A 12,796-nucleotide genomic window follows, 5' to 3' on the forward strand; every position below is an offset into this window, starting at 1 on the left:
ACACACACACACACAACACACACACAACACACACACACACACAACACACACAACACACACGTGCGCGCGCGCTCACGCTCAAGATAATAAAGTTTGTGGCTAATTTGGAGCATGAAAAAAAAACAACACTGCATAGTCTTACACTGTATAAATTAAGTATATTTTACTTATTATCTTTGTTAAACTACAAAAGTGATTTTCTCTTTTGTATTTGATGTTTGATTAACATTAGTGACAAACAGTTGTGGGTATATTAGGATGCTGTCACTTTAAGACGAATGCATAATTCAAATATAAATTACATGCATCTGTTTTTCCCAGTTGTTAAGAACACTTAACCGTCTGTGTTTATGAGGATACTTGCGGAGATGGGCATTTTGACTTAATTTTGCATGCACGTGTCCATTTAAGCTAAAAAATAATAGGAAGAGAACTGAATTCTGTGTTCACATTCAATCTGCACAGCTCTGTGCGCTCACACAGAAAACAGTGTGCGAGTCACAGTCTTCCTGCGCTAGATGTTTAAACAGGAGTCAGGATTAAACAGATGCAAATTATAAACTTTAACTATGATGGTTCAACTTTGCAATTAATCTGCGAATCACATGCTTTCCGAACCGGAGGGTATCTGGCCCAAACGGATCATGGATCAACTATCTCTATATTTGACAGCGCACATCCTGTGATATGACTATTGAGGATGCGCACGCCGCAATATATATATGGAATTAGAATAAGAATAGAATTAACAAACCTAGAACTTTACAAGAAACTGGGTTGAGTCGTCTGATGCAAAAAAATATTTAATGGATGTTAAAATTTGTATAAAAACAAAACATATTTTCTAGTTTACCCTTATTAAAGAGTTATATGTTTTATGAGAACAATTTGAACAAGTTGTCAGTATATTATGTAAAACATTCATTTTCCATGGAGGGTGTTGAAAGTCTAAACATGAGTCATTTTTAGACTTTAAACGCCTTCCACACACCCCACTGATGAACCAATTTAACAAAAGTTTTACACAAGACACATTCCACCTAAGCAGTCTAATTGCTTAACAGTATTAACAATTAATCCCTTATAGGAGTGTTCCCTTCAAAGAGCTATTTTACCTGTTCTGTGCATTTGACAACACAGCTAAAGCTCTAAGACTGAATGCTACACATACTGAACATTCCTGTGGTAACATTAAGACGCAGACACTAGAGAGGTTAAAATGTCTAAGCTACAAGTGACCGCCAAACAACACTGTGGAAGTGAAACCTGCAGTGTAGCTGTATGTGTGACTGTGAGTGGGTTTACTTGGCTATAGTTATACTTTGGAGAGCAAACTGATGTCAGAGGATAGCAACATTTAACAAAACATCCCTATGTGCCCAAAAAGCACATTGTAAATGATTTAATAAGTATTTAATAAAGTAAATAACACTTTAATTTTTATTCTAGCTACATTTTACTACTAGTTTTGCTACAAAATGTTGTATTTAAGGAAGTAGTATGTTGTTGTTCTTAACTGATTTGGGGAATTTATGGATGCATGTCAAATAGAAAGTGAAAATGCAGTGCAATGCGATAGACCAGACATGATGTGGAGCAGGAGTTTGGACACCAGAGATACAAATAAATTATAATTTTCCACTTGTCACAGTTAACGCTGGTTAGTTATCTGACAGTATATTAGGGTTTCAGTCAGGCATTGACTATATTAATAAAGTTAAAAAAGAAATATATAGGGCTCTGTTGATAATATTAATCAACTTTTTTTGAACCACTATGGAGTCTGTGCTGCTTTCAGTTGATCCATGAACAAAAACGTTATTTGTAGACTAAACATTAGAGTGCCTGCAATCCAATACAATCACAATAAGCTTTGTGGTTTGATTTTTTACATTAAATAAGTCTAAAAATTGTTTTAGAGCTCTTTAAAAGTTAAATTAAGTTGTTGTAGCCACTTCAATTCAAGCAGCAACACAGAGTGCATGCAAACTGATCATCTCTTCCTCTTTACTACTACTTAAATAAATATGCATGAATGTCAGAAATGTTGAAAGATACATCAGAACTTCGTAAAAAGCATCATGACTACACAAAACGGGTTGTGAACAATGTCATATTCACTTATTCAGTGTCCAAAGCTTGTTGGCTACATTGCTAACTAGAAAAAAATAATAATAATACTCCAAGCAAAAAAAAAAAAAAAACTACATTACATTGGGCTGGATATTGGTACAAATTTTAAATTTCGGTTTTACTTACAAACAATCGATTCTATTCTAACCTCCATTTAATTCAATCAATTTATTTGAATATATATCAGGTACAGCAAGTTACTTTTCCAACAAAAAAAACAAGACAAAACAAAAAACGCTGTAAAACATACAGGAAACCCTGTCAGTTGGTACATTACTATAATATTAACCCTTAACTGCACAGGACACCACCCTATTTTGGCAAGTGGGGCATAAATGACATCCAAAATAAAAAGGTTGCTGATCATTCTGGATAGATACAGAATATATTTAGATTTTACAGTTTAAGAATTAAAATGTTATGAAAATGTATAATTTTTTTTCAGTAAAATATCTAAAAACTACTTGGCCAGTGTCATACATTTTGTTCAGTTGAGTACTTACATAATGTTTCCAACTGTCTGTAAGTCGTGAGAAAATGGCCTTTTTAACCAAAGATCCGGGACGTGTGAATGAGTGAATGTGCTTCATTTATCTCTAAAACTGTGTCTTAATAATGTGTTTTTAGAGAATGCTAATAAAAATGCTAAGGAAATTATTTATTGCCCCTACAACTCCTCGGCACTCTAATGTCTGGCGCGGAGACTGCTCATTCATGATTCTATTGTTCACTTTCAACGAATGGTAGCACCTCTGCCAGTATTAATAGACTTAATCTTCATTATTCTTTTATCATTTTTGTTTGTATTGAGCCATTATCAGTCTTTTATTCTGCCATTACATTGCTTCCCCATCCACACCACTTTTATTTCAGATTTGTTAATCCACCCGTTACCTTCTAAGTCCTTCTAAAAAAAAAAAGGAAACATATTTGTGGGACAGTGGGAATTCTTTTAACAAATTTGTTTATGGAATAGAATAGCTCCTGCTGCGACATCAAGCGACATTTGCATCAAGCTACATAACACAATTAAAAAGATTAATATTATGTTTTTACTCAAAACTTACTTTAAACCACCATTGAGTGTTGGTATTAACTTCCGATCATGATCTAATGTGGATTTTAGTCATAAAAGTTATGACGAAATGTCATATTTATACGGAGCTAATCACTACACCTGCTTAGCATGTCTACTGTAAACGTTCTTTATTTGCAATAAAAATGAAAAATGTTAAACGACTATAATCTAGGCCGCTGGCGATGCGGGATGGTAAGGGGGTAGCTAAAAATAAATAGCAATTGTATTTGTTGGACTATTGTTAGTTTTAACCTTTAATATTAATAAGAATAAGAACCAGCTGGACTTCATCGAATACCACACAATGCCCTTCTCAGTGAAACGAATCTCCATGTGTAAACACAACAGCCCCATTCATGACAGTGCTCAATAAATAATTAATAATTGCGCTGATAAATAATGCAGATGGCATACAGTAAATTGAATACACTCATCTTAGGATCACTGTTGTGCTGTAAGGATGTGCTGTCAGTTCCACCCTTCACTTTTGACCTCTTGACCTCAATTAAAATCCAACACGTCCACAATGGTTCATAGCCACAGTCAATGTGTATTATAGCACAGCAACTGTCCTAAATCTGAGACAGGCCAGTCATTGAGGTTTATAAACTCTGTTGATCAACCTATGCACTTCACAGGCCTGTGGCAGAGAACAACATCATGAATGCACCGTTTGTTTTTCAACAGCTGGAGGTGTGACATGAGCACGTGTTCATCATGTGGAGGCAATTTAATTTAGGGATTAATTTCCATTCCTTTCCCTTGTTCGAGCATCCCGTCACAGCAACATTAGCTCAACCCATGATGCGAGTTTGGGGCAGGAGTCACACTATCGTTTTTTCCGGCCAATCGAAGATGGGCGAGTGTACAGGAAACCGGTTTAAAAACTATTTCATGTTGCTAATGCTAGTTGTGCAGTAAATACTTCACATTTATTTAAAAAAACAGCCAAGTCTAAGCAGCCATCCGCTGGTTTAAAAGATTATGTGATATGCTGTCTTTTCTAAAATGTAGGTTAAGGTGTTGTGCAACCACACATTTACAGGAAGTAAGCGGACATAAAAAGAGACTCAACAAAACTAAACAAACAGGCTTTACAGGGGAAAAAAAATCTGTGCATAACCAGGCCTTTTACATAGGTTTATAATGGCTTATTTTACTGTCATAAGTACATAATTTAATTTTAATTTTATTTCAATTTTCTGTATAATAGTTAAAGGGGGGGTGAAACACTCAGTTTCAGTCAGTGTCATGTCAATCTTGAGTACCTATAGAGTAGCATTGCATCCTGCATATCTCCGAAAAGTCTTTATTTTTTTAATAATTATATAAGAAAGATGCGCTGTTCCGAGTCTTTCCGAAAAAAGCCGAGCGGGTGGGGGCGTGTCGTGTGAGCGGAGCTAAATAATGACGTGTGCAGCAGCGTGCTGTGTGTTGAGTCGAGTCCGTCATCCCTAACAGCGGGAAAAAAACTTTATTCAAAATAAAAATATGGCTTTTAATCAGATACAGCCATACATCTATGATCCGGAATCAGACCCAGAGGCTGCAGTTGAACAGGAGCAGCAGCAAAAACGACTAGAGCAGGACGTCTGTATGTGGTAAGTTACAAGTTATACACTAACTATATAATATGCTTAGCGGCTTGTTATTTACATATTTATACTTGAATTATATCGTCGTATTTTTGTCTTTGAAGGTGTACATGTGGGAAGTGCAGTTGTGCACGTGTGTTTGTGTGTTTACGCGTGGTTTGTGTAGACGGTAAGCGGACTAAAAAAAACACAGACATTTGAAGCAGTCTCACTCACCCTTCTAACGTTGGGACTGCTCCATCCTTCAGCATTAGGCGATTGGGAAAATGCGGCGTCGAGCTGGGCCTTGTTTATGAAACAGTCGGCACCGAAATGCAGCAAACAGATATAAACATTCGCGCAACTCAGTTGCTGATCCGGAAAAGCAAATTACATCCACTGTTGCCTTAACGCGGGGTTTTGGAGAATCTGTGCAGGACTGTCTTGGTCTGGCAACCAAAAACGCACTTTTTTGGTGACATTATGTGCTATGTGTAATTGTCACCTGTCCAGCATCCTACAAACCAGCGCTTTGATGGGCGTAGGCTGTTGCTTTCGCTCTCTCCCTCTCTCTCCCTCGCTCTCTCTCTCACGCGCTTCTGGTAGAATTGTCCGTAAGGCCCATACAAGGAAATTCCGCCCCCACTAACGTCAATGGGGACGCATGATCTCAAAAAACTTGCCGAAACTTATGACTAACCGGAAGTAGTATTTTTGACAAAGAAATACTCCCATCAAACGTCCACCTTAACTTTTGAAACTTTGTCTATGTTTAGTATGGGATTCCAAGTCTTTAACAGTGTAAAAAGATCAGTATGCATGAAACAGCATTTCACCGCCCCTTTAAATATTTCTGTTATAATTTCTAAAGTTAAACCAACATTTTATTTTGAGGGGTTGCAGTGAATATCTTTGAGGTTCTGCGTTTATATGACATGACGATAGTTTATTAAACTAAATGGGGAAATTGTGATGTGACCACTCATAACAGCTCTGAAAATAAAGATCAAGTGGGCTTATCTTTACTAGTCCATATTGCAATATGATAATGCGGAATAGCCATGCTTTGGATTTTTCCATCCAAAATTTATCAAACTCTGTGACATTCAGTATTATACAGAAAATGAAATGTTGTATTGCACGGTTCAGCCTGTGTTTTTCAGCTGACATAAATCATTGGGCTCTACATGTTAACTGCCTTTTAAAGAGAGCTCTTCACGGCCATTGAATATATACTGTGGCACAACATATTTTACATACAGAAAAAAAGCTATTTCCCGTTATTGTGCACTATATTACATTTAAGATGACGATCACCTAAAGATTCATCCAAAAACAATTTATTCATTTATTTTAGCGGGGGTCCTTGGCATCAAACTTTGAAAATCCCTGCTTGCAGTTACGGTGCAGCTTCCATAACCTTAATAAATCCCAGGACTGTCAATAAGCTGTAAATTTGGGTCATTTTTCCAAGCTCCAAACTGAAAACAGCGATTGATCAGATCACCGGCGCCATTGGCTGCCCAGACAATAGGGGCAGAAAATGGCAAGCAAATAAAGAACAACCACAACAAACCATGACTGTGTCATGCAGACTCCTAGGTGCTTTTGGGGGTTACTGCACACATTTACCCTGTTTATTAAAGACACGCAAGACTCAAATGAAACAAAAACACATCCACATGCTTTTGCGCATCCCTTGTTGTTCTGCGTTGTGAGTCAACTGATATGTTCCATGATCACATTCTGTCATCTACCCAGCCGTGATAAAAAAGAAAAAATAACAGATAGTAACAGAGCGAGAGAGAAAAAACACAGACATGAATCATTAATCTGAAAGCCATGATTCACAATATGCATAATGACAAGTGCTGAGGGCAGCAGCTGAGGGGGGAGGCTGTAGTGATCAAGGCTTTTCAATTAAGCGCGAGTACTCAGGGGATTATAAACACGAGTAAAAATAAATAAATAAATAATTTGCTCTTTAGGGCTGAAAGCGTCCGGTTAAAACAGGAGGGATTTCCCAGCTGAGATGGAGGGTGCTCTCTGTAGGCGTAGTACAGTGGGCAGTGGGGCGGAATGGATGGAGAGCTGAGGAGATACATGACATACAGCGGCAGAGAGGAAAACGTGAAAAGAGGAATTCCGGATGGCACGGACACACGTGGGCTATGAGTCAGGGGTCTAGTGGGTGACCAGAGGCTCTGATCTCGATGCTCTCTCACATTTAGAGGTTGAGGTTTCAGAGTGCAAAGAAAGCGAGGAGGGAGGACCTAGTCTAGAAGTCTAAGGCAATGTGAGAGGATGCTCATTTTGGTTAAATGAATAACTAGAGGGCTAGTTCACAGCTATGGAGTCACAATCTTAACATGAATGGGAAAAAAAAGCAGCAACCTCCTGCGGTCTCTCTTGAAGCCAATATCGAAGTAATTTACACTGCAATTCCTTGAGTGGCCACTAGGCCAGAAGGGAGCAGAATCTCATTGAGCCCCATGTTAAAATTCCCTACTTTACAGCAGGAAAAAAAAACATGTTTACAGCCTGGTACAAATTGTGGTTTTGGTCTATACAGCAAATTTTGCCCTTCATGACAACTGTGAGGGGGCTGATTTTTTTTAATTTTTTTAACTCATTTGTTTACATTATATAAAGGCTTAAAGTTCTGCATAATTAAGGGTGGGGTTACATTGAGTGGCAGGTGGATAGCCATTTATCCGCCGTCTATAGTCATTGCATCACCTAAGCTCCAACCACATCCCACCTCTTTGCCCATTTACTGTTATCCACCAGCTCATCTCTACTTAATGCTTCAGAACGGCTTATCGGAATCCTATGGGTGACGTCACGGACACTACGTCCATATTTTTTCTACAGTCTATGGAAAAACACAAACACACACACACACACACACACACACACACACACACAGTGACTTGTGTTTAAACCTAAATTTTATGAAGCGACGAGAATACTTTTTGTGTGCAAAAACTAAAATAATGACTTTATTCAACAGTTTCTTTGCGCCTTTATCAGTCTCCTAAGCTGTTTAAGTTGGTCAGCTCCTGCATCAGCATCACACCACACCCATGTGTTGTAGTGCTCACATGAACAACATCAGACAACGGCAAGTCAGCACGCTGGCGTAGCTCTGATGTAACTTGGAAGCGATGGGTTGTATTTACAATCAATAGCTGTTTACGGAAGGGTGAGAGAGCTCTCGGATTTCATTAAAAACATCTTAAATTTGTGTTCCAAAGATGAACAAAGGTCTTACAGATTGAGAACGACAACAGAACTTTTGTTTTGTATTAATTTTTAGGTGAACTACTAACCCTTTAATTAATTTCCTTATTTTAGATAAACATTGGCCAGTTTTGCTTAAAGCATTCTTTTGTTGTAGGTAAATCGTGGCCAACTTGTAATTCATTGCATTTTTTTTAAAGGGGGGGTGAAATCCTGTCAAAAACTAAGTTGGATGTTTGATGGAGTATTTCTGTGTAAAAAAAAAAAAACAGACCAGAGCAAGAGAGCAAATGCACGCCCATAAACACTGCTCTCAAGGTGCAGATCCACTTCTCAGTGCAACACTTCGGTCACGCCGCACTCCACTTTATTCCTGTGGGTGATGTCAAGAGACTCTAACGCGCCCGCATAGCATTCCGGGAAGGCAGCGCTGCATTTAAACCGTTTTGAACGCAGAAATGATGGGAAGCGTCACAACACCACGCTTCAAACGTGTCGCAAAAGTGGATCTCCACGGTCACTGCTGTCACAGGACACAGGACGAAATCAACAATGTTACCAAAGAAGTCTGTTATTGAAGGAGCAGTCCCAACGATGAAGGTTCACGTTCCTGCTTTGGAAGCAGGTGGTGAAGTAAAACTGCTTTAAATGCCTATGTTGTTGGTACTTGGTAAGTAAACATCATGATTGTGTATAACGTTAGTTAATTTATCAATGGAGCATGCAATCTATGGTGTGTGTTTAAATACATTTGTTTATCTGACCACTATAGGTGTCTGTCTGTTTATTGTAAAACCACCCAAACATAAACCTTTGTTGACACCAAGCGTGCTTCTTCATTCAAGTGCGCTAACGTTACTCCATTGTTTTTCTATACACTATCTGACGTAAAAAACTGTTTTGCTTGCTACTGCTAAGGTTTAGTCACATACAATAGTCCATAAACCAAATCATGTCATCATAATCCACAAGTACAAACACAAATGTTGACAGGCCACTAAATACAGTACATACCACAGAGACAGACGTCCTGATGTTGCTGCTTCTCCTGTTCAATTTATTTTAGCCTCCGGATCTGATTCTGGATCATATCTGTATTAGTTGAATCTGATTTATAATCATGGTTTATTAGAGTAACGTTTTCTTTTCCACACTTGAGGATGTCACAGCTTTCAGAAGCTCTCAGGCAGTAGCTGCGCTGCCACACAATACGCCTCCAGCCGCTCGTTTTTTTCCGGAAAGACTCGGTACAGCTTATCTTTCTTTTATAAATATAATAAAACTAAAGACTTTTCGGAGATATGAAGGATGCAATACTACTCTATAGGTACTCAAGATTGACAGAAACTCAGTGTTTCACCCCCCCCCCCCCCTTTAATGGAGAACAGTGAAAATAAAGACAAATTAAAAAGTTGTAGGAAACTAGTAGGAATGAGTTCATAATTTGTAACCATGATATTTTACGTATGTCATGTGAGGGTCCGTGCACAATACATGACCATGGTTTTTAATAAACAGTTTAAAAAGACCCAAACTTGAAATATGACCCAAATCCTGAGTGAACCCTTGAATACATCAGTGTACAGTTCAATAAGGAAACGGCTGTCCTGAATCTTGATTACCAAATCTGAGAACGGAAGTTTGATAAGAAGCTTTCAAAGTCTTGTTGCCGGCAACTTTGTGCGCTCCAAGAATTGAGTAGCAACACACTGGAAAAGGGATTAAAAGAAAACGCATCTGCTTACGTTGATATCCCAGCACAACCTTTGGTCAATTTTTGGCTCTGGAGAACCTTTGACACACTTAAAGCTTCGCTGAGAGATAGGTTTTGACAACACAAGCCAGTGTTGTCAGTGTAAACTGAAACAACAGCTACTTTTCATCAATTGAAATAAAGCTAAAATTTAAAAAAAAAAATACAAACTAGACTAAAAATAAAGTTAAGGCACAATAGAAATAATAGAAAACAATGACAAAATTACTTAAAAATTAAGCCAAACTAAAAATGTTAATAATACTAATAACATAATAGAAATAATACTAGAACAACACTAGCACAAGCAAATGTAGTCCCCCAGTGGGACTAAACGTGGCTGAGAGGAAGCTCCATGTCAAAACAGGAAAAGGCTGGAAGGTAGCTGGGTAATTAAACCCACAACAAGCTAAAATTGTGTCACGAGTTTTATTAGGAAGTTTTAAGAGGATCCCAGCATGGAAATAGCACAGTTGTTTTTTAGTGGGACCCTTTCTTCCAACCCCTTTACTGACTTATTTTAGGACCAGAATATATTTTTTTTTATAATTTCTCTAACAGTCTAATAGATATTATATGAAAGTCTCCCCAAATTATCCCATCAAAACTCAAGTAATTATACCATTTCACTGCTTGTATTTCTCAGTTCCTGTGATTTTTGCTCTCTCTCTCCGCTATGGATGAAGGTGACTAAAAATAGTCCCCCTCAATGTTTTGATCAACAAGCCACCATGCGATCCACGTCCGGCCATCCTGGGCAAGTTACGCAACAGTCCAGTGAATGACAGGACAAGATGAGAGGCTTATTGGATACCCCGAGGCTCAGGAGGAACTTTCCAATAGCACAGGCTTATAGGTAGCCCAGCTGGAGCCTGTACTTCATCTGGCGTGATACCGGTGCTAATCTTGCTAGTGCTCTAGAGGTGCTGGTTATATGAGGCATGACTGGCCACTAAACTGCAGCAGATGCTAGCTCCAACAGAGCTAATGTAATCCAACCGTGGGAATGAAACGGGACCAAATGATACACACTGTTGCTATTTAGGCTACAACTAATGGACGCCATGACAACAATAGCAGCAAAAAATAAAATGGCTCATATAAATCTGACCGGATTTTTAACAGGTGTCCTCTGATTCTTAAGGCCGGCATACACCAACTCGATGTCAAAGAACTAGCAGCGACAAAAGTCGACAGTGTTGTCACCTATCATCTGCCGCGTCTGGGCCAAAAAGCTGAACTTGAACACACAGAGAGAACTACAGTCGACTGTCAGCTAGCATGCACGGTCTGCGCCTGCGTGTAAATGATACGACTGTCTAATTCTGCAGATATAGTCTTCTATATTCATCATTCAAATGTGAAACCAACGCTGCAGGCTGCAGATACACAAACCATAAACCAAATCTTTTTTAATATCAATCTTGCTGATCACATTAATCTTGCTGATTAAAATATTTGTGGATATGTGTGGCATGAATTGGGTCCAATCATTTTAGTAAAACTGTAGGCCTCAATCACCACCCTTGTTTGTGTAGACAGAAAACTGAAAGCTTATGCTGTGCAGAGGAAGCGTATAAGCTGGAAATGTTTTTCATCTCTTGGCTCTGGCAGAGCGGCCGGGGTCAAGACCCAACCTGAACATGAGCAGAGACAGCTGGCCTGGGCAAATACGACAGCAGGAACCAGAGGTGAGACGAAGGGCACGACAACGGAATGCAAGGGGCAAATACCCTTCTTTCCTGAAAATAAATGATGATCAAATGAACCCACATCATGGGACATAACTGCAAAAAATATATACTAAAAGGAGCACTTATAAAGCTTTACAAGCTATTCATAATTTAATGTAGTTAAAATGCAATAACTTGGAGGTTTTTACAGCACTACTAAGAAATAGCACATTACATTAAATTAAATTCACACCACCTTAAATTAAAACTTAGTAAATTAGCCATGACACGTTTTTTTTGTAAGTAAAAAAAAAACAAAAAACATGGCAAACCACAATATAGGTCCTACAGGGTGTCATGGAGAGGTGAAGTGTCTAAGCCACATCATCTAGCTACTGGGGTTCCCCAGGGCTCAGTGCTTGGACCACTTCTCTTCTCCATCTATATGCCATCATTAGGAGCTGTCATTCTGAAACGTGCTTTTCCTATCACTGCTATGCTGATGACACTCAACTCTACTTCTCATTTCAATCAAATGATCCGCAGGTGTTTGTATCACTGCCTGCCTGACAGAAATTAAGACACATATTTTAAGATATGTCAGACCATGTTGCTTTCAATTAAAACAGCTCAAACCTGCATCCTTGTCAGTGAAACCAGGAGTTAGACTACTCTCTGTTCTTGAAATACAAGCCATTTTTTGCCTTTGTGGCAAAGAAAATGCTCTGCCTAATCAAATATCAGTTCTTTATTTACCCTTGCATTAAAAAAACAAGCAAAGACCTTCAAACTGTGCGTGCAGCACATTCTAAATGGAGGCAGGTGGAGTTATGAGGTTTGACTGACAGTTTGGGGAGCCAATGGAGTTACAAGGTTTAATCACAACCTTTTTATTAGTTAAATAACATTCAGACATAAAGGAGGATCAATATAATGTATTTTCTAAAATAAAAATGACTAAATACAGAGATACAAGGTTTTAGCCTTGCATAATGATGATACATTTTTATTTGTAGCATTTATTTTACTTATTTTGTGGAATTTGAAAATGTTCCACAACCCAACTAACAACCTGTCTAACTAACAAAGAGCACACTTTAATAATTAGGATAATCATCAAATTAAAACATTTCTGGATTAAAATACATTTATACTAAACAGAACAACCAACACATAAGTGATCGATACCTACAGTGGCAATATCACGCATTCTAGCAGCTGCAGCACGGTAGTCGGTGTATGCAGGACACCCCTACCCCTTCACGTGAACGCACAAAACAAAGGGGTAGGGGAAAGGGAAGGGCTAGTAAGGAGTAGAAATGGGATTGGGCCTGAGGTATGT

At 38.4% G+C, this 12,796-nt stretch overlaps 1 protein-coding gene across 6 annotated transcripts in view; it reads right to left on the bottom strand.

Moving 5' to 3' along the window:
- Positions 1–12,796, bottom strand: part of atp8a1 (ATPase phospholipid transporting 8A1) — a 158,570-nt gene that overhangs the window by 124,319 nt on the left and 21,455 nt on the right. The gene's annotated exons all lie outside the window — the stretch shown is intronic.

Source organism: Pseudorasbora parva, chromosome 11, assembly GCF_024679245.1.
Source record: "Pseudorasbora parva isolate DD20220531a chromosome 11, ASM2467924v1, whole genome shotgun sequence".
NCBI lineage: Eukaryota > Metazoa > Chordata > Actinopteri > Cypriniformes > Gobionidae > Pseudorasbora > Pseudorasbora parva.